This window comes from Choloepus didactylus, chromosome 2, assembly GCF_015220235.1.
Source record: "Choloepus didactylus isolate mChoDid1 chromosome 2, mChoDid1.pri, whole genome shotgun sequence".
In the NCBI taxonomy this organism is placed as follows: Eukaryota; Metazoa; Chordata; class Mammalia; order Pilosa; family Megalonychidae; genus Choloepus; species Choloepus didactylus.
In genome coordinates, this window is record NC_051308.1 from 45,847,014 (window position 1) to 45,872,548 (window position 25,535).

Here is a 25,535-nt window from a genome sequence, read left to right on the forward strand (position 1 = left end):
GGGGCGATTCTGTGGCATGGCACGAACCGGGAAGACGACATATTCTAACTCTCACATAGGTTGTTTTTACGATACCTGGGGGGAAAGGGGTGGGGGTGGGGGGCTAAGGCACCAAGTCCAGTGCTCGAAGGTTCCGGGTGCCTTGGAAAAAGAGCTCCGAGACTGCCTACTCGGTGAGGCCACCTTTCGTTCTCCTGGTCTGTCTTCCCCTGTGCGATGGCTGCACGGGGCTGTCATGCTTGGAGGGTTCCCCCAAGTAAGGTGGGCAGTCCTTGCTCTACGTCGGAGTTGGGCGACTTGCTGCTGCTGCCCAGTCCTCGTGGTCTTCACAGATCTAGGTGGGATTTTTCCTTCCTTCCCGCTTTGCGCCGCGCCAGGAGCGGCGCTGGTGAGGGGGGCGAGGGGGAAGGGAATGGGTGCGGTCGAGTTTTCTTCTCCACCCCCAAGTTTCTTACTCCAGGAAATTTCACCTTGTCCTCCTTCTTCAGCTCTCAGCTTTTAAAACGTTTTCAAAAGCTACCACATTAAAAGTGCGCGACTTCTCCCGGGCCTGCAGGAGCTCCTGCAGCCCGGCATTCCTCGGATTCCAGCGCTGTGACGTCCCCGAGGACGGCGCGCCTCCAGCTTGGGCGCTCGGGCTCCACGTTTCAGCGCTCACACACGCTCACACGCGCGCACACGCACTTAAACTCACTCACACGCGCGCGCGCTCAGGCCTGGGAGAGGGCGCCCTCGTCGCGCGCCCTCCCGCGCCGCATTCCTCTCCGCCCCCGGCCGCGCGCTCCGAGCTCCCTCCGCCTCCCGGCCCCAGCACCGCGGAGCCGGGCCCGGGGGTGGGGGAGCCGGGCCGCCGGCGCCTGCTCGGTCCCCTCCCACTCGCACGGCCCCTTCCTCCCTCCTCTCCCAGCTGCTTGCATTTCCTGCCGCTCTGGCTCTCCTGGCCCTTAAAAGTTCTTCCCAACTTTTTCTCCCTGGAGCGCAGCGGACGTAGTCTCGGGGGCAGGTTGCTGTGTTTCTCCCTCAGTTCCCTCTTCTCCTCGCTCGGTTCCTCTGGGAGCAGCGGACACAAAGTGGCCGCTGGCGGTCCTTCCCCTCCCACCTCACCCATCCTTCCCGGCCTTCTCGCGTCGGCCCCTCACCGGCGGGACAGAGCCGACCTTAGGTTTTTCTTATTCTCCTTTGCTCCTTTCGCTGACTCCCGCGCCGGGAACGGAGCGGAAACCTCCCTCCCGTTTCGCCTCCTCCGGCTCCTTCCCTCCGCCCCTCCTCCGCCAGCCACTGGAATCAAGTCCTTGGGGAATTGCGGGCTCTGCCGCCACCGCGGAGGAAAGCCATTCCACGCGGGACTCAGGGGCACCGACGGGGGCCATGTAAGCAGGTAAGCGCTGTGTAAGTCGGGGCGGAGGTTGGAGCCGCCTCCGCGCTCCGGGCGCTTTGCAGATGACTTGGGCAAACACTGGCAACGCCAACTCGCGATCGGCGGCCGGGGACGCCTGGCAGGGTAGTGGGGACGCGAGGTGGCCGATCCCAGGGGTTTTATTTCGACGTGGAAACTGCCCGCAGTAGGGCGCACAGCTTTGTATGGGGGAGTTAAGCTTGAAGGTGGGCGCCGTCTGGATAGTTAGTAATTAAACCTTTTGCCTCTCTTCTCCATTCCCTTCTGCTTTTTGGGAGCGGGAGAGGGCCTGGAAAGGGCCGTCTGAGACACCCAGAACTAAGTCGCTGTCGCTCCAGCGGGAGGGGGACGCAGCTCCCCGTCCCCACTCCTGCTCCCACGGGGACAGCGTCTTGGGAGGGAAAGGAGAGGTATTTTCATGCCCTCTCACTAGGCCCCAGCTGTGCCAACGAACTCCGGGCGTCTTGGCCCTTCCTGGGTGGTCGGTCGGGCTGGCTTCTAGGGAAGACCTGTGGCCACATCATTTCAGTTCAGATCTCCACGTCAAACTTCCAAGGTTCGAAGAAGTAGCTACCTCCCTACTCCTTCCTTCGCTTCATGACCCCGAAATCTGGTTTTTGAGTACTTGTATGTGGGTTTTCCACTTTTTCTTCTGGAGGGAGTCCTGTCTCTACCTCCTTTTCCCTTCCCCTTCCTTGGTTCCTGTCACTCCACCCCCATCCCCACTTAAAATTTAAGAGGATTGTAAGGATTTTGCCTTCAGTCTGAGGAGAGGACTGAGTCTTACAGGCTCTTTGTGAAGGTGGGGAATTTCTCGACTGCAGGCTGCAGGTACTGTTGCAAGGCTACTACTCATGTGTTAATTTTCTGTAGTGGATTAGTCCACCCATTCATTCAACAAACCTTGTATTGACTTTCTACTCTGTGCTAGGAACAGGGGATACAAAGTTGCTAAAACAAGATTGTAGTCCAGCAGTCTGCAGCCTAGTGGAGGGAACCCATAGGCAGATAACAATTGCCATGCGGAGAGAGAGAGTTTCTGCCCAGAGGGGAGGAAAGGCTTGGTGGAGAGCGTGAAGCGTGCACCTGGCTTTGAGGTTGGAGGTGGCGCTCACCTGGTGGAGTGATCAGGGGTATGCACTCCAGGTAGAGGAAACAGCTTGTGGAAAGTGAATACCCAGTCATCCGAACAGTGGAGTACAACAAGGACAAAAAGGTCATACCTAGCTATTTAGGGGCCTGAGTGGGATTTGTGGCTCAGTAGGTGCAGTGTTGCTGCGTGTAGCATTTTTTTTTTTTTTGACTATCAGGAATTAAACTGGCATGCTATCCACTCAGAGGAACAAGTCTCCCTCTTCAGACACATCTCTACGTCTGATGCTGTTTCTAGAACAAGCAGCAGTTGTGCGACTTTCTACATTTTATTTGGCACTAATTGACCCAATGCCTGGTTTTGTTAGAATGGTACTGATTCCTTTCTGAAGAGTAACAGGTGATGAGAATTCTGCAACATTACAAAACCTTGTATTAAAGTTACCTTACCATTTGGTGATGGGGTTAAAGATTGTGCCATCAAAATGAGTGGGAGCAGAATGGCGTGATGCCCTTTTGCCACATCTGCAATGGTGTCTATGATGTGCAGAGTTAGTTTATGTATGTGTCACAGTGTTTGTTATAGTATTCACTACTTAATAGAGATGTCGTTATTATTAAAGTCATTATTATTGCTTTAGCGCAGTACAAAGGACCATTTTTCTTTCCTTTGAAACTTGATAAGAACTGACTATCTTCATGCAGGTTGTTGCAGCCTAATGTTCCAGGATTCAATGACTCCTGTCTAGAAAAGTTTCTTATAGTGCAGTAGCATTCTGCGTGGCGTTTGTGTTTCAAGGGCGCCCTTCACTGGTTGAAGAGGTGTGGTGGTAGGATTCATAGTGACTGAATCCTGGCTGAGGTGGCAGAGGTCCAGCCTTCTGTGACCTCAGGTCAGTACATCAGAGTGGAAATAACACACTGGCCCCACAACTTCCAGTGTACATCCAAGTGCCTCCACCAGCATTTTCTCCCAGGAACAGCCGCTTTATAGAGTTTTTCTGAGGGGGAAGGACCTGTATGAGAGAAATCACCAAAAGAGAAGTCTTTTCCTGCTAATCCCAGGTATCTGCCTAGCTTCCATCATTGGCTTAAAAACAGTTACCTTGTGCTTGAAGCAGACTTATTTTTTTCTGGTTCATATGTACTGTGTGGCATTGGCAGCTGCAATGGAAAAAACAGTTATAGAGTCTATTTTAATGTAGAAGAATCAAAGAATTTAAAGAAAAATCCAAGTTTTGGGGAGAATTCTTTTTTAAAAAAAATTTAAGCGGTTTTATTCACACATCATATAGTCCATCCTAGGTGTACAATCAGTGGGTCTTGGAATCATCACATAGTTATGAATTCACCACCGCAGTCAATATGAGAGCATTCTCATTTCTGGGAAAAAAAAAAAATCCTTACTCCTTATATTCTCCTATTACTGACATTTAGTTTTGGTATAGTGCCTTTGTTATAACTAATGAAAGAATATTACAGTGTTACTGTTAAGTATAGACCTTAGTTTGCATTAATTGTATTTTTTCCCATATACCACCCTATTCTTAACACCTTGTAATAGTGATGTACATTTGTTCTAGTTCACATAAGAACTTGTATTTGTACAATTAACCACCAACTTTGTCCATTCAAGATTTTGCTAAGTTACACAGTCCCAGTTTTTACCTATAACTTTCCTTCTGGTGACATACACCACCCTAGCCTTCCTCTTTCAGCCATACTCACACTCAGCTTTGTTATTTACTCTTACAGTATTGTGCTATCTATTGGGAAGATTCTTACTTGTCCTGAATGGATGGGTTCAGAAGTCAACAATTAAGATGATTTTTTCTTTTTTTCAGTGCCTTCCCTCCTTATTAGGGGCAAATTGCTTCAGGAAAACAAACATCTTCGATTGCATATTACAGCCCACCTGGGTTCCATATTCTTGTCCTTTTTGATCTGCTATCCTGCATTCAAACGTCTTTACTTAGTCACCAGGTGCTGTGTATTTTTTGAACTCATCCTGTGTTCAGAATAGTGCTATGCTCTTTGTAGAGATAAAGCACAGAGAAAGAGAAGATGAAATTCTTAATTAGCCAATTATATTAAATCATTGCTGCTTGCACAGATTAAAAACGAATGAGGGAAAACAAACAACAGACAAAAAAAGCATTGGTTGGGAGGAGCTTAATGACTAAACTAAGATTTTGTTATTCCTCCTTACTGATTTGATTTGATTTAATTTACCCTACCCCTGCCAGAGGTTTTACCAAGTGGGGCATGCGGCTATTTCTGCAGCCTTTTCTGGCTGTCAGTGTGGTAAAGCAGGGGATCCTGGGTCGGGAATTCGCGGTAAAGCTAGATATGAATTCCAGCTCCGCCACTTTTTAATTGCATATTCTTGAGTCTCAGTTTCTTCATCTGCAAGATGGAGCCAGTAGTATCTAATTTGTAGGATGTGTACAGAGAATTCAGTGTAATGCCATCTATTACCCTCCTAACGTATTGCCTCATTTGGAGTAGTATTTGTTCAAGGGTGTCTATTTATACGTGCAAGGAGTTGTGTGTGGCTATGAATGTGCTCTTTGTGTGTGTCATTTTTTCACCAGCACGCTTGAATTCACATGCATGCCAACATACACCCAAAGCTTTGTCTTGGACATTTTTTTTTCCTTTTCTGTTGGCTCAAAGCAAATGTGTTGGCTGGCAGCTGCCACGTGGCCCGTCAAACAGGAGGTCTAGAGCTGCAGGACCAGGCGGTAGGGAAGTTTGGAGAGGGAAAGTCACTTAGAGAAGAAGGGCAGAGAAAGGGGTCCTTTTCCCTTTACCCTACTTACCATAACAAATGTTGAATTCTACTAGAAGGATCCCTTGTATTTCTAATGTTGAAATTCAGTTAATTAAAGAATGTTAGAATAAATTTGCCTGCCCTTAGCAGGAGTGCAAAAGCTAGTGTCCTCGCAGCCTTGCTTTCCTTCTTTGAAGCCCAAATGTAGAGTCAACTGCGGGACCTCTAGTGTAGTGCCAGCCACAGGTCCCTTCAACTTGAATGTTACCTTTCATCTGAGAAGCCTGAAGTATTTGACAAGCACTAATTCACTGATCATCATATCAACCTCTCAGCAGGAGGGAATGTTACAAGAAAGGAATAGCTCATAAAAGGGCAGTAGGGCAGGTGTGTATGTGTTCTTGAAGCCTAATGGGTTGTTACTGCAAAGAACTTGTTCAGGCCAGGAGGTCATAAGAGGGTACCCCTTTGAGGGGCGAGGGGAGAAAGCCTAGGAAAGACACAGATCCCACTGGTATGTTTGCAGTAGAAGGGGAGAGGAAATCCATGTCACCCAGACTAGCGATGGCTGTGCCGTTTAATGAAAAATAAATCGTCTCTGAATTGGATTTGGCAAAGGATATGATATGTGCTTGTGGATGAAGGACTTGAGTAGCTGAGGATGAGAGGTAATAGTAACTAAGGAGTTTTTTGTGGGGTAGGGGTGGTTGTGGATATAAGTGTGATTTTAAGTGGCATATTAACATTGTTTTAACTTCCTTTCCTTTTTTCTGTGTTCTTTGACTTGGTTTTGTTTTGTGCTCCCATCAAACTTTTAGTCCTCCTATGGAAAAAACATATTGTGGCTGTTCTTAGATCGATTTTATATTTAACATTTGATACATGGGTAATTTAGCTTAGCTCTTTAGGGGGCTGAATTATGACCAGGTCAGAGGTTTCATCCTTACTCTGGTCAATTAGCTTGACCCAGAGGACTGTTGTGTATTCACAGATCCTGTAACCTAGCTGGCCGTCCCGTAAATGCTTGATATTGGTCAATAGGAGTGACTTGTGAGAAAATGAGAAACAGGACAGCTGGTGTGTAGCATCATATAAGTAGCAGACTGTTCTCTCCCATTTGAGATTTTAATGTTGAACTGTATTCTTAGGTTAGGAAGCCTTTCTGTGTGGACCACTACCTGATGTACTTTGCCTTACACATTTTGAGCTCATAGTGAAAAATCAGAGTAATTGTTAAAAATTAGTATAAGTCTCTAATGCGTATCTTTATGCAAAGAGTGTATTTTACTAACAATTTTCTCAAGTCATTGGAAATCCATCTCCAGGGGCGTGTTTATTTCACACTCCATTCCCCTCAAATAATTGGGGTAGTAGCTAGGGCAGTAGTTCTCAAACTCGAGTGAGCATTACAATCACCTGGAGACCTGGAGGGCTTAACACAGATTGCTGCTCCCCACCCCAATCCATCCCACCCCAGTTTCTGATTCAGTACATCTGGGGTGGTGTCCAAGAATTTGCATTTCCAAGGGACTCCCAGGTGACACTGAAGCTCTTGGACCCTGACCCATTGCATTTGTTTTTTAATTAAATTCAGTTTTATTGAGCTATAGTCACATACCATACAATCAGTCATCCATAGTGTACAATCACCTGTTCACAGTACCATCATATAGTTGTGCATTCATCTCCCTGATCTATTTTTTTTAATTCAGTTTTATTGAGATATATTCGCATACCATACAGTCATCCATGGTATACAATCACCTGTTCACAGTACCATCATATAGTTGTGCATTCATCACCCCAATCTATTTTTGAACATTTTCCTTATGCCAGAAAGAATAAGAATAAAAAATAAAAGTAAAAAAGAACACCCAAATCATCCCCCCCATCCCACCCTGTTTTTCATTTAGTTTTTGTCCCCATTTTTCTATTCATTCATCCATACACTGGATAAAGGAAGTGTGATCCACAAGGCTTTCACAATCACACTGTCACCCCTTGTAAGCTACATTGCTATACAATCGTCTTCAAGAGTCAAGGCTACTGGGTTGGAGTTTGACAGTTTCAGGTATTTATTTAATTCTAGCTATTCCAATATATTAAAACCTGAAAAGGGTTATTCATATAGTGCATAAGAATGCCCATCAGAGTGACCTCTCGACTCCATTTGGAATTTCTGAGCCACTGAAATTTTATTGTTTCATTTTGCTTCCCCCTTTTGGTAAAGAAGTTGTTCTCATTCCCAGGATGTTGGGTGACCCATTGCATTTTGAGAATCGCTGAGCTAAGGAATCTTGAGTTGGTCTATTCACTCTTCCTCAGGCTTGCAGTGGTTTGAGTGATTGTTTCTGGTTGCTTTAGAGTTGTGGTGAGGCTTAATGGCTGCTTATAACTAGGCAGGTTCTTGCCAAACATGAAACAGATGCTTCCATTTTGGTGGATCTCCTCCAATCCAAACCTCTCCACTTGGGGCCAAGCAGTTTGGTTTCTCTCTGGTGGTTATTTCCATCTGGGTATCCATTACACATCCAAATCCTACCTGTCTTAAATTGAATTCTCCAATTTCTTACTACAAAAGCTGCTATTTTCTGTCTTGGTCAGTGACACGATCATCTGTTGAGTTAGCTGTTCAAGCCAGGAACTTGGAGTTCTCTTCAACTATTCTTTCTTAACCCCCCCCCCCCCCCCCCCCCGCCAACTCCAACAATGAATCCAGTCAGTCTAGTTTTTTGGGGGTCTGCACCCCTAAAATAACTTCAGTTTGTTCCCTTTCCTCCATCTTCACGGCCTCTTGGGATTATTCCAAGAGCTTCAAAGACTGTCTTTTAGTACGTAAGGCTTCTTTACCCCTGATTACCTCCCCATCCTCACATGCTGCACTTCTCTCAATCGATGCTAGAGCCCCTAACACTTGGCATTTAATTCCCATCTCCATTGTTACATCCTGATCCAGAGTGACCTTTCCTCCTTGCTACCTGCTTAACCTCTAGCATTGCTTCGCCACCTTTGCCGACGTTCCTCCCTGCTCGTGGTTAGCCATTTGTTCCTTTATAGTCTCTTAGTACTTGAACTTACCTATGTTGGTAAGTTTTGTCTGACCACATTATGTTTGCTTACCTCTCTGTCACCTCTACTAGGTTGTGAGCTTCTCCTGGTAGGGATCAAGTCTTATTCATTCTTCAGAATCCCCACCCTATGTGTAGGTCGGATAGCAATGATCATGGCTAACATTTATAGGTGCTGTCTCTATCCCAGTGTGCCCAGCACTTTATAGAGATGCTTTTACTAATCTTTCAATGACCCCAGGAAGAAGGTGCTTTTGTATAGTGAAAGCAAGTTGATAAAAAGTACATTTATAGACTATAATCAGTGATTGAATGTATTTCTGAAATAAGTTGGTTTACATCTTATTTATTCTCTAATAGGAGATAGTGCTCTAGGAAAATTGCATCATGTTAATAACTGTATGTGATTTTAAAAATTAACCAGGTAGCGGTGCTATTTATTATACATGTCATATTTGTTATTCGAGAGGAAAAACCACATCTCTTAGGTGTTCTCTTGAAGTTGCTTTTATTATGGTTCTTAATATTGTTTTCCTTTATCTGGATACTTCAAAAACTTGATACTTTTCTCCTCATTTTTCAAACCCAGGAATCTATGTAGAACAAAGATGTGTAAATATCACAGGAGGGTTAGGAAGTGGGAACATTTAGGGAGTAAGGTATAAAACTAAATTTGTTTTTGCAGGTTTTGATATATTGATTAGAATATGCTTAATTTACTTCATTTGCCTTATTTTTTTTAGCAGTTCATATAAAATAATCTCCCATCATTTGACCACTGGGTTGCTAGTTTTTAAAATGAGAGAGAGAGAGAGAGAGAGAAGCCCTCCATGACACCGCATCAAGGCGGATTTGTACGTGTGCCCATCAACCGAGGCTCTCGGTTGTACTTTTAAAACTAGGTAATAAGCAACAGTGATATCATTGATGTTATCTCCCAAATCACAAGATTTGCTTTCACCATTATTTTAGTTCTCAAGTAAAAGGGATTAAGGCAGATTTCATGGTCATGAAAGTGAATTTGTTATGAATTACATACACAGAGTTCAAGTTGATATTTAAGGTTCTCCACAAATAATCCCCAAAAGGTCCTCCGGTTTCTTCAGATTTATGTCCCACTATTCCCCAGAGTTCTGCCAAGCTGCAGCTGTTTCCTGAACAGGCCCGATAATTTTCCACCTATGCTAGTGCTGTTTCCTTGCCGAGGAATCCTCATCCTCACACTCATGGTTGCCTGTCAAAGCTGTCCCTCAGGACCCACCTTATTAAAGAGACCGCTTTCTTTAGGCAGCCTTCCCTGATCTCAGTCTCTAGTTAGCACCTCGTACCTTTTTGCTCTTGGCTTTTACCCATTTTACTTTCTGTCCTGGTTAACCTGTCTCACCCCCTCATTTTAGCCTGTCAGTTGCCTGGGAGCCTCCTCCTGCCTCCCTCACTCCCCTCTGCCTCCCCTACCGCGGTCAGCCCAGATTGCGTCTGTTCTGCAGTTGGTCACCTGTAACTGTTCATTCAGATCTGCCTCTCCTCGCCCTGGGATGAGCTCCTCTTCATTGTGACAGTCCTTCAGTGAGGACAGCTGTGTTGACCCCACTCTGTCTTGAGCTGTCACCTGGTCCCCCGTCAGGGCTGGGACCCGTCTGCCCTCTGCACTGCGGAGTTCTTTCCGAAACAGATCTTGTATTTTCATTCTCCTGCTTAAAATCTTTCTTGCCAATTTATATTATTTAGGGGTAAATACGTATGTAGTAAAAGTATGACGAAATGCCAGAAGAAAACAACTGCAGGGTGTGTGGGTGGCAGAAGGGGCGGAGGTTAGGAGGGGGTGTGGTATTGTTTTATTTCCTGAGCTGTGTGGTGGGAACATGCATGTTCATTATATTCTCACTTAGGTCTGAAATATTTAATTAAAGAAATTAATTGCCTATGGTTAAGAGATGATTTCCTAGAGGAGCATTTAAGGCCTCCCAGTAACTTCCTAGCCTTGTCCGGTTGCTCCCCTAAGTCTCTTCTAGCTCTCACCCTGTTCCAAACATTTCCCAGTGTTGAAAGCTTAGTGCCTTGACTCTGGCTGTTACCATTACTTCTCCTTTGAATTTCTTTTTATACCCAGTCACACAGTAATCTCCTACTCATTCTTTGATGTCTGGTATGATTTTTATGTCTTCTTGGCTGTTTTGTCTGACATTCCCTTTTCATCATTAGGAAGAATTCACCATCACCTTATCTGTCTTCCCATAGTGCTTTACACATGTATTACTTTGGCATATATCACATTGTATGATGATTGTTTGTTCACCTATCTCCCCAAAGTTGCATGCTCTTAGAAGACTTTTTTTTTTCAGATTTTATTGAGATATATTTATCATATATTCCATTCAAATTATACATCACTTATTTGTGTAGTCATCAACTCACTTTTAGACTGTTTTCATTATTCCAAAAAGAAAATTATCAGATAGACACACAAAACAAAACCCAAAACACCCCATATCCCTTATCTCCCCCTATTTTTGACCCACAGTATTAATGTGGTACACCAGTTACTATTGAAGAAAGACTTTTAACATATTGCCATTAACTATAGTCCGCAGCCTGCAATAGGTGTTTCCCTACCAAATACCACTGTATTGTTAACTCTTTGTACCAGTGTTAGAAGACATGTTTTTGTGCTTTATTTATCTTTGGGTTCTTAGCGCCTGATGCAGAGTAGATGTTCAGTAAATGGGGAATTATTGATTAGTAGATGCAAGATAATGTTTTGAATTGAAGTCACATTTTTTTTAAAAAATGTGTGTCTGAAATAAACTTCAATACAGATGAAGGGAAGATCTCGTGTTCAGTATCTGAAGTCTGAAGTTTAGAGTGTCTCAATAAGATGAGCCACTGAATATATCTGATTAATTGATTCAGAATTTATTTGGATAATTGATTTCCTAATTCAACCATAATTTGTTTTAAAAGTTCTTTCTTCTGCTTTTCCCATTTACTCTATAATGGTCATTCTTTTTTTTTTAATAGCCATTCTCCTTTTTTTTCTTCCCCCTCACCGTAGATTGTGTTTTGGTTTCTGTAGTAGTGTCCAGAGAACGTGTGAATCTGAGTTTGGAAGTAAATCTGGACTGTGAAGTGATTCTACTTGTTGTTAGGCTGACTTCTCCATCAAAGCTACTTGTTCTGTTATGGAGAAGTACTACATTCATTTAGAGGAGAGACTCAAGAGTTTATTTTTGTGGCAGATGTGCCCCACTGCAGAGCTATAATAACCATAATGAAGGAGGATTATGCCGTATTAGGTTTACGAAGGGTACACTAGTCTGTTACCAAGGTCAGTGGTGACAGCTCAGGCCAGCAATTAAGTTTCATTTAAAGCTCCAGGAGGCAATTAGCATTCACTTTTTCCAGTGAAATTCTGTGATCTTTTATGCATTTTTTTTATTATACATTTTGAAAAAATGTGCTTTAGATGATGAAGTTGCCCATTTTTAAAAGACATAATCAGATCTCCAAATTGTCATTTGAAAAAATGGTCGTTAGACTCTTAAATCCATGACTTATACTAACTAGCATTCATGGTGGGTTGTGCTTTTAAAATGGATACATTTTTGAAAGATCATATAAATTCTTTTACTCGAAGGTAAGGATTTGTTGTGGAATATTATACAATTAAGTGATTTTTGAGGAAAAAAAGGTGAGGCTGATGTGAGATGAATTAAAACTCCAAAATACTGAAATGGCACCTGCTTATCTTAATTATATTCTTTAGAAAATTGTTTTACTAAGAGGTGTCTAAAAGGCTGGAAAAGCTTAGTGCTGTGCTTCTGTTGAGCAGCTGTTTGGTTGTTTTCAAAATGGGCTTCTTTTCTGAGTGCCAGGTTAGGTAGATGAGTGCACTACGTGTCCCTTCATCTTATTAATGTATTTAGGAATTTTACCTTTCCCTGGGAATACAAAGTGATATTTACACTTCCTAAATTATTTTTTAAGAATCCCGGTTTTATAATAAATTGTCTACATTTTGGAGAATTGTGATAGCTTAATTACTTTGTGTATTCAAAATTAGTATTTTTTTCTGGGATTATAAAAATAAGAAATGCACATTGCACAGCACGTCAGGGCAGGGTATGCAAAGGACATCTATTTTTGTGGGGTATCCAGGCCATTTCCCTGTCATTTTGGTTCTTGATTTGCATTATTATTTTTTTCTCATTTGTAGACTGATAAAACTAATGGCTGAGTGCAGCAGCTTGAAATCGTGATAACAGAACATTAGAGCCCAGCATGATATTTGGGAAAGTTTATTGTATGCTTCCCCCCTTGGAAATTCATAGTGTACGTTAGCAAAATAGATGCTGAGAAATCTTGCAATAAATGTAAGTTTGAAACACAAAGCCAAAATTCCTTTTAATAAGGACCCTTTTTAAAATTTTTTGGAACACCTGTAATCTCAAGGGACACTGATATTCCATGAAATGCTCTCTAGAAGAATCTTGGTTTAGATAGTACCTAGCATAGAAGAGACATGTTTGCTGTCTTTAAGAAACCCTACACTTAAATTAGACAGCGTACTGTCTTGGATTATTAAGATGATTGGATATTTACAGTCTTCAGTAGCAGACTAGAACTAACTTCATTTTTTTAAATAACTTGACTTTTTTTTTTGCCACCTTTAGAGCACAATGAAAGAATAAGTAAATAAAAGATGAGGAATTTATTCAGAAAACCACCTTTCAAGGGAAGTTTAAGGGACAGTAAACATGAGTTTTAATTTTACGTATTTATAATATATGTAATATAGTGAAGAGTTATGTTCAAATTAAATTTGAGGCACTGTAGGAACTTCATCCTTCATAGAAAGATTCAGATGTATTCAGTAGTTTGTCTTGAGACTGGAAAATGTAGCTAATATACATACTGCTGAAAAATCTTGATTCTCCAAATTCAGCCCTCCTCTTCCCACCTTACTTAAAATACTGCCAAGAAGAAAGCCAGCAGGCTAAGGAGGTGTAAACCATTGAGGGATCTGGAAGTGTCATTGCAATTATTTGTGTTGTTTTATTTAAATAGGTGATTAACAAATGCTTTGTGAATATAATATGAACAATCCCCCCCAACCCCCTCCAGCTTCTTTACTTATCTAAAGCCAGTTTCCTCAGTATTCCCTTCATCAATTTCTCCCATCCTGTTTCTGGCCTTTTACAAAACAGAGCTTTATGTATAGAAACCCATTTTCCCTACAGCCTTTAAACAGCCCTATGAAAGAGGTGTTATTTTTAGCTATTGTTGATCCTTGAGTAATGTGAGGTGTAAAGAGGTTCTTTGCTAAAGTCACACAGCTAGTAAGTAGAAGTAGGGATTTGAACCAGTTCTCCCTGACTCCACAGCTCAAATTCTTCACCACTACATTAGGCCCAAAGTCTATACAGGTCTAAGTAAACATATTTTCCCTCCCTCCCTCCTTCCATCCATTCAGTTGTTTATTGAATGCATTTTGCTGTTTTTGAGAGTGGAGATGTTTTTTCTGGGTCATAATGTTTAAAAGAATAAGCAACCAACCATGTGGCTTTTAGCTACATATGGCCATTGAGCATTTCAAATGCAGCTAGGTCAAATTGAGAGATGCTAGCAGTGCCAAATACACACTAGATTTCAAAGACTTAGTACAAAAAAAAAAAAGTAGAATATCCCATATATATATATATATTTTTTTTTACTGATTGCATATTGAAATGATAATGTTCTGGATATATTTGGTCAAATAAAATCTATTATTACAATTTCACCTGTTTCTTTTTGCTTTCTAAATGTGACTACTAGAAAATTTAAAATTACCTAAGTGCCACACATTTGTGGTTCACATTATATTTCTACTGTACAGCAGCATTATAGATGGTTATAGAACTGTACTTCTGGGAAACCTAGTTCCTCAGTGATATTTCAAAGATAGAAATTAGGAATCGTTTTTGGAGATGGTAAGAAGCAAGCCTGATGACATCTTGGTTGACCAGCAGAGACAGAATAATATTCGCTGCCATTTTTTAGTACTTAGCATGTGCAGGTACTTTGTCAATCACTTTAAGTGGATTATCTTTCTTGATCCTTACAACCCTAAGAAGTAAACGCTATCATTGTATAATTGTATAGGTGAATGAACATTCTCATCTGTTTTATAGATGAGAAAACCAAGACTTAGGCAAATTAGTTAACTTGCACAAGATTGTATAACTAGTAAATAGTAGTTTACTATGTACCAACGTTGGGGTGCAATTACTAGTAGATGATGGAGCAGGGCATCAAATCTGGGCATGAATCCAATGCCTGTATTTGTAACCACTTTGCATCACTGCCTCTCAAAGGTGAAAGGGAAAACATTACTTTGAACTGTTCATTAGCAGTCCTTTATGCATTTAGTGCCTATTGGGGGGTTCCCATTTATCTCCCCAGCCTAGCAGATACCAACTTTGAATTAGGGACTATAGTACAAAAATTGATGTTTCTCAGAATGACTTTGAGTTATCAAGAAATGATCAAATTATGCTTAATATGCCCTATTTGCTAATCAAAGATTGCCTTAATCAGAAGATCTTTATCAGAAATTTTTTTTTAAACTTTAAGCACACTTCACTTGCTTTTTAACTGAGACATGTTGCTGTATTTTATAGCAAGTACAGATTTTGTAAATACAAACGTTAGACCTTTTTCTCTCCTCAGTGTAATAACAATACTCTAAAAAAGTTGGCAGGTCCACCCATAGATCTGCTCCCAGTTGTTTTAAAGTTTTCATATTTTCCTCATTTGTAGGCATATTTTCATAGCTTTAGTTTTATAAACTCCTTTATATATATGCATGCTTTTATTCTTGTAGTCTTAATAATTAATATTTTAGTACATCTGCTTACAGTTAACATTCTGTAAATTGCTTTATTTTTTATTCCTGAGATGATACACATTTTATATTTCTTTCTGTTTCACAGAAGATAGTGAGAATCTTGACATGATAGTTTTTTGTTGTTGAATTTGTTTTAGGATAAATTCTCATGAGTGAGATTGCACATTAAGATGAACATTTTTATGATTCTTGGATTATACAAATGCAGTGGAATTTTGAGCATAGGTTCTAAAGGTAACGATAAAAGGTAATACAATTTTATTCTCAGATAGTTGATGGTCTCTTGAGCCTTGCTCTGAAAACCCAATGTTTGTTAACTAGAAAGTGGATTATCACAGCAAATATTTTTTCACAACTCTTGGTTTTGTCTGTTTTTTTGAAATTCCCTTCCTTATTGTCTGATAGAAGAATTGATGAATCCTAAGTTTAAACATTCAAAGGCTGAATAATAGCTCTTACACCAGAGTCTCTTTTTCCATAAGTGTTGAATAATTCTTATATCATTTAAAACAGATAAATGTGTATTGACAGAATTATTTCTGTTATGAATATGATACATGTAGAATTGTTGAAAAGTCTGTTTACAAAAAGAGGTGTCACTTAAATGGGAATTAAAAGATACATATATATATAAACATACAGTTCATAGGAAAATAATTATAAACTTACATCATTCTAAATTAACTTCTGGTCCTTTTTTCACTTTTGTTTTATATAGATGTCATTGGTATGTGCCGATTATTCTTGTCTTCTTTTTCACAAATTTTTTTCAAGTATATATTTTCTTATATCACCTATTCTATAACTTGCAATATTTTGATGACTGTTGTATTATTTAGTTTTTGCTGTGGTAACAAAAAAGGTTCCAACATCTTAGTGGCTTACAACAACAAACATTTGTTTCCTGCCTCTGTTACATGAGTGCTGTGGGTGGGCTGCACTTCTCTATGGTTTGACTGGGCTCAGCTTGGCCCCACATGTCTTCTTGCGCAGGGACCCAGGCTAAAGGAACAATTCATATTTGGGACATGCTGTTCTCCTGGCTGAGGGCAGGAGTGCAGTAAGAAGCATGCGATCTCATTTAAAGCTGCTGCTTCGAGGCAGCAGCTGTGTTGCCTGCTTACATCCCATTGGCCAAAGTATATCATGTGGCCAAGTCCAAAGTCAGTGAACTGGGGACTCATCCAACCGAGTTCATAGGCAAGTCACAGGGAAACGGATGGGATATATTACAGGAGGGGAGCAAAGAGTTGAGGACTGATAATCCCATCTTTTATACCATAATTAATTTAATTATTCTCTGATGGTTTGGCATTTGGGTTGTTTCCAGTTTTAACAATTATAAATAGCATTGCTATAAACATTGTTGCACAAATTACGTTTATTTTACTTGGACTGGTTCCTTGGAATATAGTTTCCCAAGAATACTATCTGGGTCAGAGGGCATGAATTGCCTGTGGATTTTGTTACATATGGCCTGAGTAACCTCTAGCAAGGCTATCAGTTTATAGTACCATCATCAATATTTAAGTGTAGACTTTCCTCATATCCTAGTAGTGCTGGTTTTGTAATTTTCATTTCATTAGATTCAAAATGCTTACCATTTGAGTTTTGTAATTACTAGAGGTATTTTAAAATGAAAAAATATCAGAACAAACTGAATTATTCATCTTTTTAAATTGAATAGACACGGACCACCTGCAATTTTCTTTCCTGGTTTCTAAAAATCATTTGAAGAAATAGTCCTGTTCATTCTTTCTTTGATTTCTTGGCTCCATATTTTTCTCAGTTTACTATTTCTTAAATACATATTTATTCTTAAATTAAAACAGGGAAAAAAGTAAAAGTAAAACATATACTTGATTTGAGATTTTCTGACTTTTATCTTAATTATTTTTATGGAACTGGGTACATGACCGAACCTACTTAAATGTATGAATTTTGTTGCAGATTTTAAAGTTTAAAGAGATTGATTTATTGTTCTGTTGCCTGACATTGGATGGTTTTAATTCCATGGTTTTTAGATTCACCTATTGCCATAGGGTTTATATAGCAGAAAATACCAATGGAAACATAAGAACCCATCTTTTCTACAGTTTTTCTCCCAAAGCTGTAAACTAAAACTTTTTATTACCAACTGTATCCTCTCTCTTGGGTTTACCGTAGAAGTGTCACATTGCCTGCTGCTACACTTGTCTTTAGCGTCTGCCTAGAAATAGTGGTGTCTAGACATACCCACAAATATTCTTGGTTATATTTCCTTATATAAGGTTCTGAAACTTCAAAGGAGAGGCAAGAAGACTTGTCAAACAGGAGAACTCTTCAGGCCATCAAACCCGGGGTCCCTGGGCAGAATGGGCAGATTGTGTGTGTGTGTGTGTGTGTGTGTGTGTGTGTGTGTGTGTGTGTGTGTGTGTGTGTGTGCTGGGATGGGAGGTGGGGGGTGGGGCTTGGGGATGTTAGCTGAATCTTACAACTACCATTGGGGTGTAAATGCCTCCCGCTGCCTCATTTAGAGGAGGAATGTCAAAAATCCACATAACTGAGGAACTCAACCCTGTGTTTTGAGAGACAGCCTGGTAAAGCTTGTAACGAATATTACAGCTCTGTGGGAAGCAAGTACAAGTGTGGGAGAAGCTAGGTGATGTGTGAATCAGGCAACTGTGTGTGAACCAGAGCTTGTTGGAACAGTAGTCGCTGACAGCAGAATGTCAATAGTGTGAGTATTAAGCGTATTAATAGTGCAAACACTAAGACTCAGATTAATGTTGGAGAAATATGAATTTGAATAGATTTGAGAATGACTGGGCCACAAAACTCTTTGGATCTTTGTTTCTCAAATATTCTTGTTTCAATTTCAGTCCATTTTCTATGTCTTGGAATTCATTGCAAATTTCTTTGAAAGATGAGGACCCTTTGGTTTATGCAGTTTTGCTTTTGGACTAGATAAATCTTATGGGAAGACTGCATACTGAGGCTCAGAGTAAATGGGCATGAGGATGCTTTATGTTTATGTAGGAGAAACTAGATAATTACTGAATAAAGCTTTTAAAAATCAGTACAGTAACATAGGATGCTTGTTTATCTTGAGTTATTACATATTTAGTCTGAATTTTATAAAAAGTTTACTACTGAACCTTAAAGATCGTCATCCTCATCGTAAATGCTTGCTTAAGCTGTGAATAGTTTCAAAAGAAAAAGAGGTGCTTTTACTTACAGTGTTTTCTGCTTCACTGAATTCTTTAGTTTGGAAGAGTTGAGGCTACAGTGTAAAGTATATCTGTATGGAGCTTTTAGGTCGATCACCCCGGGGACCCTGTACTGTGCTGTCCCAATTCAGCTAGTGTCACACTGCTCACTCCCCTAAACCTTCTCCTTTCTCTTTCATTTCCTTCCCCCTTTTCTTCCCTCCTAGAGTGAAAGTTGGTCTGCCAGTGGAATCCACTTATGTGGCTTAACCTCATGGGTTATTTTCAGGCAAAAAATTGCTGATCTGAGAAAGCCTATGACTGCCAGACCATTTTAATGTACCTGCGTCCATCTGACATTATCTTTCTTGAGTAATATGTTTGCCCATCACCAACACTGAATGTTCATTGCAGTGAATAGTTTTTTAAACATGTGGCACATGTGAGGTTCTTGTAAACCATTGTTTGTCGTATAGTAATTGGTACATTTGTTGACGTCCATGAATAGTTAGAAGCTGTTTCTAAGGGGGGCAGTGGTCAAAACTGAGTTCATTTCCCTTATGTCTCCTTGCTGTGGATGCCCAAGGGAAGCCTAGGCAGTGCACCGTGTTGTGCTGGTGTGCGCTAAGGTCAAGTACAAATGCATTTGTCGTGTCACTGTCTTGTGAGAGATGATCATCTTTTTTTGTTCCTTACTCTGCTGCTTGGAGGACCTCGGTCTCCAAACACATACTTTGCTTGTGGCAGGGTAATCTAAGACATATGGATTAGGACCCATAGTTCTTGACTTCTCTGTTTGTGGGTAGCATTGAAGCCCCCACTTTTTTAAAAAAAAAAAACCATATTTCAATTCTTAAATGTCTCAAAAAATATTCACACTCATTGTTCCGCCACTCAAACATATCCAGTTTTTGTATTCTTTCTAAACTTTGTATTAACGTAACCGTAATCTTGTCATGTATATATATAGAATAATATCCTAATTAGAATAATATATTGAGAAAATACTTTTTATTTTCCATTTTTTCACTTTTATCTTTTTCAGTCTATTTTTCCATGTTTCTACATAGTCTTGCTATATTTATAATTTTAGTTAATCCACTGAATTAGTAAGTTATAATTCACAATTTCTATTTGTTGACTATTTGGGTTATTTCCAGGGTTTTTGGGGTGTGTTAAATAAAATATCCTTAACATCTCCATACATGTAGTGTCTTTCTCCTTTCAAATTATTCCTTTGGGTTGTTTTCCCAGGAGTGGGATTAATGCATTAAAGAATATATTGTATGCACTTTTACATTCTTTGTTGGCATAACTGCTTTTAATATTACCCAGTTTACATACTGCCAGCTTTGTTTCCCACAGCCTTTTTAACAGTAAGTTTTATAATTTATAAGGGTTATTATACTTATTTATTTTTTTATAGATTAATATTATGTTTTATTATTGGGCTATTGATGACTTAAAGACAGAGTCTTGTATTCAGTTGTTGATCCTTAGTAGGTGCATAGAAAAGTTTTATTTGATTGAGCTTGCAGGAGAAGCGCTTACCAGCGTTAGCTTTTCCAGTATTGGAACTATTCATTCTATATATATTTCATTGATTTTTAAGTGTTGTTATAGATTTAAAATAACAAAAGCTGTGAGAGGGAAAACAACACAACTCCTCACCAGACTGCATTTGGCCCACAGCCTACAACCTCTGCTTAACTGCTTTCGCCAGCTACCTTTTAGATTTTTCTGATTTATTGTTTGTGTTTGGCTGGGTGTTCTTCAGTATGCATTTCTTAGCGACTGTTAAATCCAGTCCATTTTTTAGTTATGTGACTATTTGGAATCTTGGATGTACCGGCTAGGAGGAAATATTGTTATGCTGATAGAAGTTTTTGGTTAATTGAGAAGGAATCCTCAAAAAGAAGTATTAAAGAGATAGTTAATTTTTAGAGGGAATCTTTACTAGTCAATACAAGTATTACTGCATGCCTCGGGTGCCCCTCGTTTCATTACAGTTGTTAGGATGACTTAATTACTGTTTATTCAGAATTTTTGAATACTAAAATGATTTTCCCAGACCCTAGTCCTTTTGGGTTGAGGATGGGCTGAGGCCCCTTGACAATTAGGCTTCTTCCATTAGATTTCTAAGTTGGCACTGGTCAGTCCTGGTTGAACTCATAAAATTAACTTCCTTAACAGGCAAAGAAAAGGACCAGATTCCGTTGGTAGTCGGAAATCTCCAGGTATCCTGAAAGAGCCTCTCTGGTTCCATATCTTGCAGGGAACCTTCCTCCACTGAAGGCGGGGTGGGGCTTTCTTTCTGCCTCCTGCAGCAGAGGACATGTCTTTTTTTGCCTTCCTCTTCTTGCATCCCCTCTTCTTTATCACCTTTACTATTTTCTTCCCTCTCCTGATTTTCTACCTTTAAAAAATTTTTCTTTTCTAGCTCCTGTCATTTCTTCCACACAACCCATGCTTAAAAGAAAAAACCCTGTATTTTCAAACATGAACAATCGAAGTGCCCCTTCTATTCTTGTCTGCTGTGTCTGGGCCAGTCAGTACACCGTGCAGCCTTGGATTCTCTTTCACAGCTGTGTGTTTGTTTCCAGGCGATCCAAGAACTGCTGCTTCTCTGCAAAGGTATACCCTTCTCTCTGTTTTTGTCTTTTAGTTCTCTGGGGACTTTGAGTCCTTACCACACAGATTCTAAAGATGCTCTTCTAACAGTGTATATTTTACTGGTAATGGAACACATTAAAACGATGTTTTGCCATATATTGTTATTTGACCTAGAAAACCAAGCAGTGACTTCTTTGAAGAGTGTTTGGATTATTGTCGATATGTGTATACTTTAATTCCAACTTGATTTTAGTCACTTTGATCGCACATTTGTCTACAAAAACCACTAACCATTTAAAATGCAGCCCCATTATGAAGTGACTCTAGCTTGTTACCGGAGAGTCCCTTAGGCCACATAAGATTAAACCACTCTGTGCAGAAGTGTAACGGGCCAAATCCATTTTGAATTTTTGCAAACCCCCCAACCACCCCCCATCATCACTCCTGTGGTGTAGTGGAAAGTGCACTCGTGGAATTTCAGAAACCTGAGTCCTAGTTCTATCACTAATTAGCTATTTTGTTTTTAGGCCGATTACTTAGCTTCTCATGACTCAGTTTTCCCATCTTTAACATGAGTTAGTCTAGTAGAATGTAATTCTTAAGGGTTGCAGCTCTATACTACTTTGAAAATTCAGCAGTTCTGTAAAACTTTTTGTATTAACTCTGCGGTGGAATTAGTGGTCAGAGAAAAGAAGAAAACCTCTGTACTGTTTTGTGACTCTTGTCTGCAGAAACTATTGGTTGTCTGATTTATTTTATTTTTGTCCTAGAAAAGATTCAAGTAGCATATTTAAATAGTAAATTTAACCTTTTTTTTTTTTGCTGTGATCATTTATTTGATTGATTGTGACATTTATTTGTGATCCTTCACATGAAAAATGGGACTATTGTGTGTAATATACTGCTTTGTATTTGTTTAATATACATTTTGTTTGGTTATATTTCCCGAGTTTTACCACCATCTTTGAGGTTATGTTAGATAGTCTTAAGTGTTGTCCATTCAAGGGTTGGAAATCATTGGGGTGAGGGAATTGTTGCTGTTGAGCAGAAGATTCTCTGCTTGTGGAAGAGGATTCACATTCTGCTGTCCCTCTGTTACCCGCTGCCAGCATGTGGCCATCCGTGGTGGTCTGCACTGACTTCCCAAATCTCTCAGCGATTTCGTGGTCGGGAGCTGTTACGGGATCTGTCTTTAAAGTGTGTGTGAGGTGCTCTGTGTTATGTATGTACCTCTTTGGTATCTGCTGAACTGTGATTTGTATTGATTTGTGTCCTTTTGGGAAACATCATCTCCAGGGTTTTAGGTTTCTTGACTCTCTTCATGGCAGATTTGTTTGTAGCATAAACTCATTACATTAATTTGTTTTGAGAATTTTATAACTTATTCTGAAACATTTTGAGACACTCAGGCATTTCAAACTCTGGGCTGGAAATGTCTGGTCTAAAATGCAGGCAGTAGTAGACGAGGAAGAGAAAAAAGAGAAGATTGGGAGGAAGTTGGTGATTTCTAAACATGCAGCCATGGCCTCATGTAAGGAGTTGCTGGATAGGAGCATCATTTGAAAAAATAGATTTTGCAGTATATAATAGGTTGCTTTTCCCTTGACCCTTTTATATTTTGAGTCCTTTCATATTTTTAAAGCACATTTTTATGTTTTATTTCCACTTTAATAAGATTTTAAAGTAACCAAAAATCTTATTTTATTTTACATTCGAGACACACACGTTATTGATACAAATTGCCGTTCTTTTTTTCTTTTTCTCTTCACTTTTACTGCTTTGACCCGTGTATTGCTCACTTTATAAATGAATGGTTCCAAAAGAGTGTTTGTAATCACTTGGCTGAAAACCAGGAATTGATTTTCTTATAGACAGCATGTTAAAATTGGTGCTTAAATGCTCAGCTAACTGGCAGAAGCCCTATTATCTGTGTATATAGCCTATTATAGTACTTAGCCACTCTTTTTAAATACTATTTCATTGCAAAAATAGATTCCCAGCCCCAGGGAACTGGAGAAGAAGAAACAGGAGAACAAATGCCTGTTCAGGGCGGGGAGGCTCTGGGTCAGCCCCGGCAGGAGGAGGGGCCCCAGGCTTTGGGGGTGGCCTGTGCCCCAGGGGCCTGCAGGGCGCCTCCTGCATCCCTAGATGCTTTCACAGCAACTGCCCTTAGGGCCTCTGGTTGACAGATCCATGGAGTCAGTTACAGTAATTATTTTGGGATCATTCTTTATTAGGAAAGACTACCAGTATTGGATATGTCAGGAAAATGGGACAATATTGGGGGAGGGTGGGAAGCAGATGTGCTCCTTTGAAAGATTGTGTTGACTTTTGAATGCAAGATCTGAGGGCACTCCCTCTATCAAGATGGTCATTCCTGCCCTATAGATCTTGTATAATGAAAATATAAGGATTACCCAAAGATTATTAGTATATTAGTCTCTCATAGTATCTTAGGAGCCTCATGAGGGATGATGGATTCTTAAAAGTCAGAATAATTTTCATTATTTTGGTGTGTAGTTAGTTCTGGATCACCATAGCAGTTTTTAAAAAATCTTGAGTTGGCGTTTCTCTGCTTCTTGGTCTAGTGGTTGGGTTACTAGCAAAAAGGGGCTTCCTCCTTTTTTCCTTTCAGTCTTACCTTGCCAACATTTTTAAATGTATTTGATGTCACCTGCAATTTTATTAAGCAGTAAACATGAAATTTTACATTAAATCATTGAAAATTCCTTGGCATTTGCTTTCACAGTTGGTTGTCTTTTGTTTACAAGTAGAGTTTTTATGATGCTTTCTGTTTTTTTCCTCTGGTGGCTTTCATGTACACTTCTCTGTCCTTTCTTTAAAATAGCCTGGTGTCTGCTCACTGCACTTCTAGGCAACCTCCTCACTCACCAACATTTGGTTTAGCCTCAAGGATTGTTAGCTAGTTTTTTATGCTGGTTTAAGACAGATGTAATTAGGAAAGTGAGTTTGTTTCAGAACACAATATAAAACATGTATTGCATGTACATTCCTTTGTAACATTCTACTGGTCTGGGTGTTTGTATCCTGCCTGTTCCTTTTCTGAACATAGATAAATTTTTTTGAGAGTAGGTTGAATTAGCTAACTGTTGATTATTCGTTTTGCAAGTTATTTCCCTTTTTTTTTTTTAACAGGAGATATTTGTTTAAGCTGAAGTTTGCCTTGGTACTGATTGTACCGACACCCAAAGTAGCCTTTAGGTTTCCAGATTCGATCGAAGCTGCTTTTGAGTCTTTAAGATGCTACATTCCTGATATTCTCATATTTGTGAAAAAAAAAAAAGTGTAAGAAGCTTCCCATTTATATTTTCTTATAGATTAAGCAAAACAAAACAAAAATCTCTCAAAACATGGTTTTAGGTGCCTTCTGGCCAACAGTTAGGGGAAGACATGCTGAATCAATATTGCCCATACTTTTCCTAACTGCTTATTTTGCTACCTTTTAATAATTTTTCTTACTGGATTGTTCTTGCTCTTTCTTGTTTGTATTTATTTATACTATCATCCACTTAGTGTTTATGCATCTTTTTTCTCACAAGGCAGGGATCTGCTATTTGAATTGTATTGGTTATTTCAAAAAAGCTCTTTTGTGTACCTGGGTTAGGATAGGTGACTAAGACTTTTGTCACTAAGGAATTGCCAAATATTTTATGAAAACAATATACATGTGCATGTATTTATATGAGAGGCTTTTTAATTTACGCTGTTAACATGTCAAGTGTTCTACGGACCCTTCACTGATCCATGGCTTTTCAACAAAACATGTGTTCTGATTTTTAATTGCATCTAAACTGCCTGTTTTTGTTTTTTTTTTGTTTTGTTTTTTTAAACTGTCAATTCCAAAGGTAATTTTCATTCTCTCTGTAGGAAAATAGGTGACTCTCTAGCCCTAAAATTCCTTCTGTGTAGTGACATGTGTAAATGACAGCCATTGTGGATCTATTTTATTTCTTCTTTGTGTTTCAAAAGGTGAGGATGGCATTTTAGCCACTTTAAATAGACACTAGCTTGTGTTAAATAACGATTTAGTCCAGGTGGGTAGAAAAGAATGCATATGACATTTTTTTTTTATCAGCTCCATGTGTAACCTCCAAGCAGGAGGTCAGGCAGTAAAACATTTGAGTGAACTGGTGAAATGTTTTGTGCTTATTTACAAGGCACTTAATCACAGGATTGATCCCAATAAACTCAACAAGTTAAAGTGACAGAGGAAAGTATATGGGGCATGCAGAACAGTAAAAGTGGGAACTGGAAGGGGCCTTTAGATTTCATTTAGTCTACTCTTCTATTCCCACTGTAGGAAGCTGATCATCAGAGACCCTGGTGCAACAGCCATGGGTGGATTTGATTAGGGATGTAGTTATGCCCATTCTGGTCCTACTACTGTTGAACTACTTAACATATTGCTCCTCTGTGCTTGGGTTCCAGGCATCCTGAAGCATTTGAATTCTATTTTACTGAAAATTGTTTTCTTAATTCTTTTTCTCTAACCTGCTCT

The 25,535-nt window shown here is 39.8% G+C and overlaps 1 protein-coding gene across 1 annotated transcript in view; it reads left to right on the plus strand.

Annotated features, from left to right (window-relative positions):
* The first annotated feature begins 831 nt into the window (after positions 1-831).
* The window catches only part of PTPN14 (protein tyrosine phosphatase non-receptor type 14), a 182,225-nt gene continuing 157,521 nt past the window's right edge, over positions 832-25,535 (plus strand). Inside the window, exon 1 of the mRNA XM_037823895.1 lies at positions 832-1,378. The gene's annotated coding sequence lies outside the window, so the exon portion shown is untranslated. The remainder of the gene's footprint in view (positions 1,379-25,535) is intronic.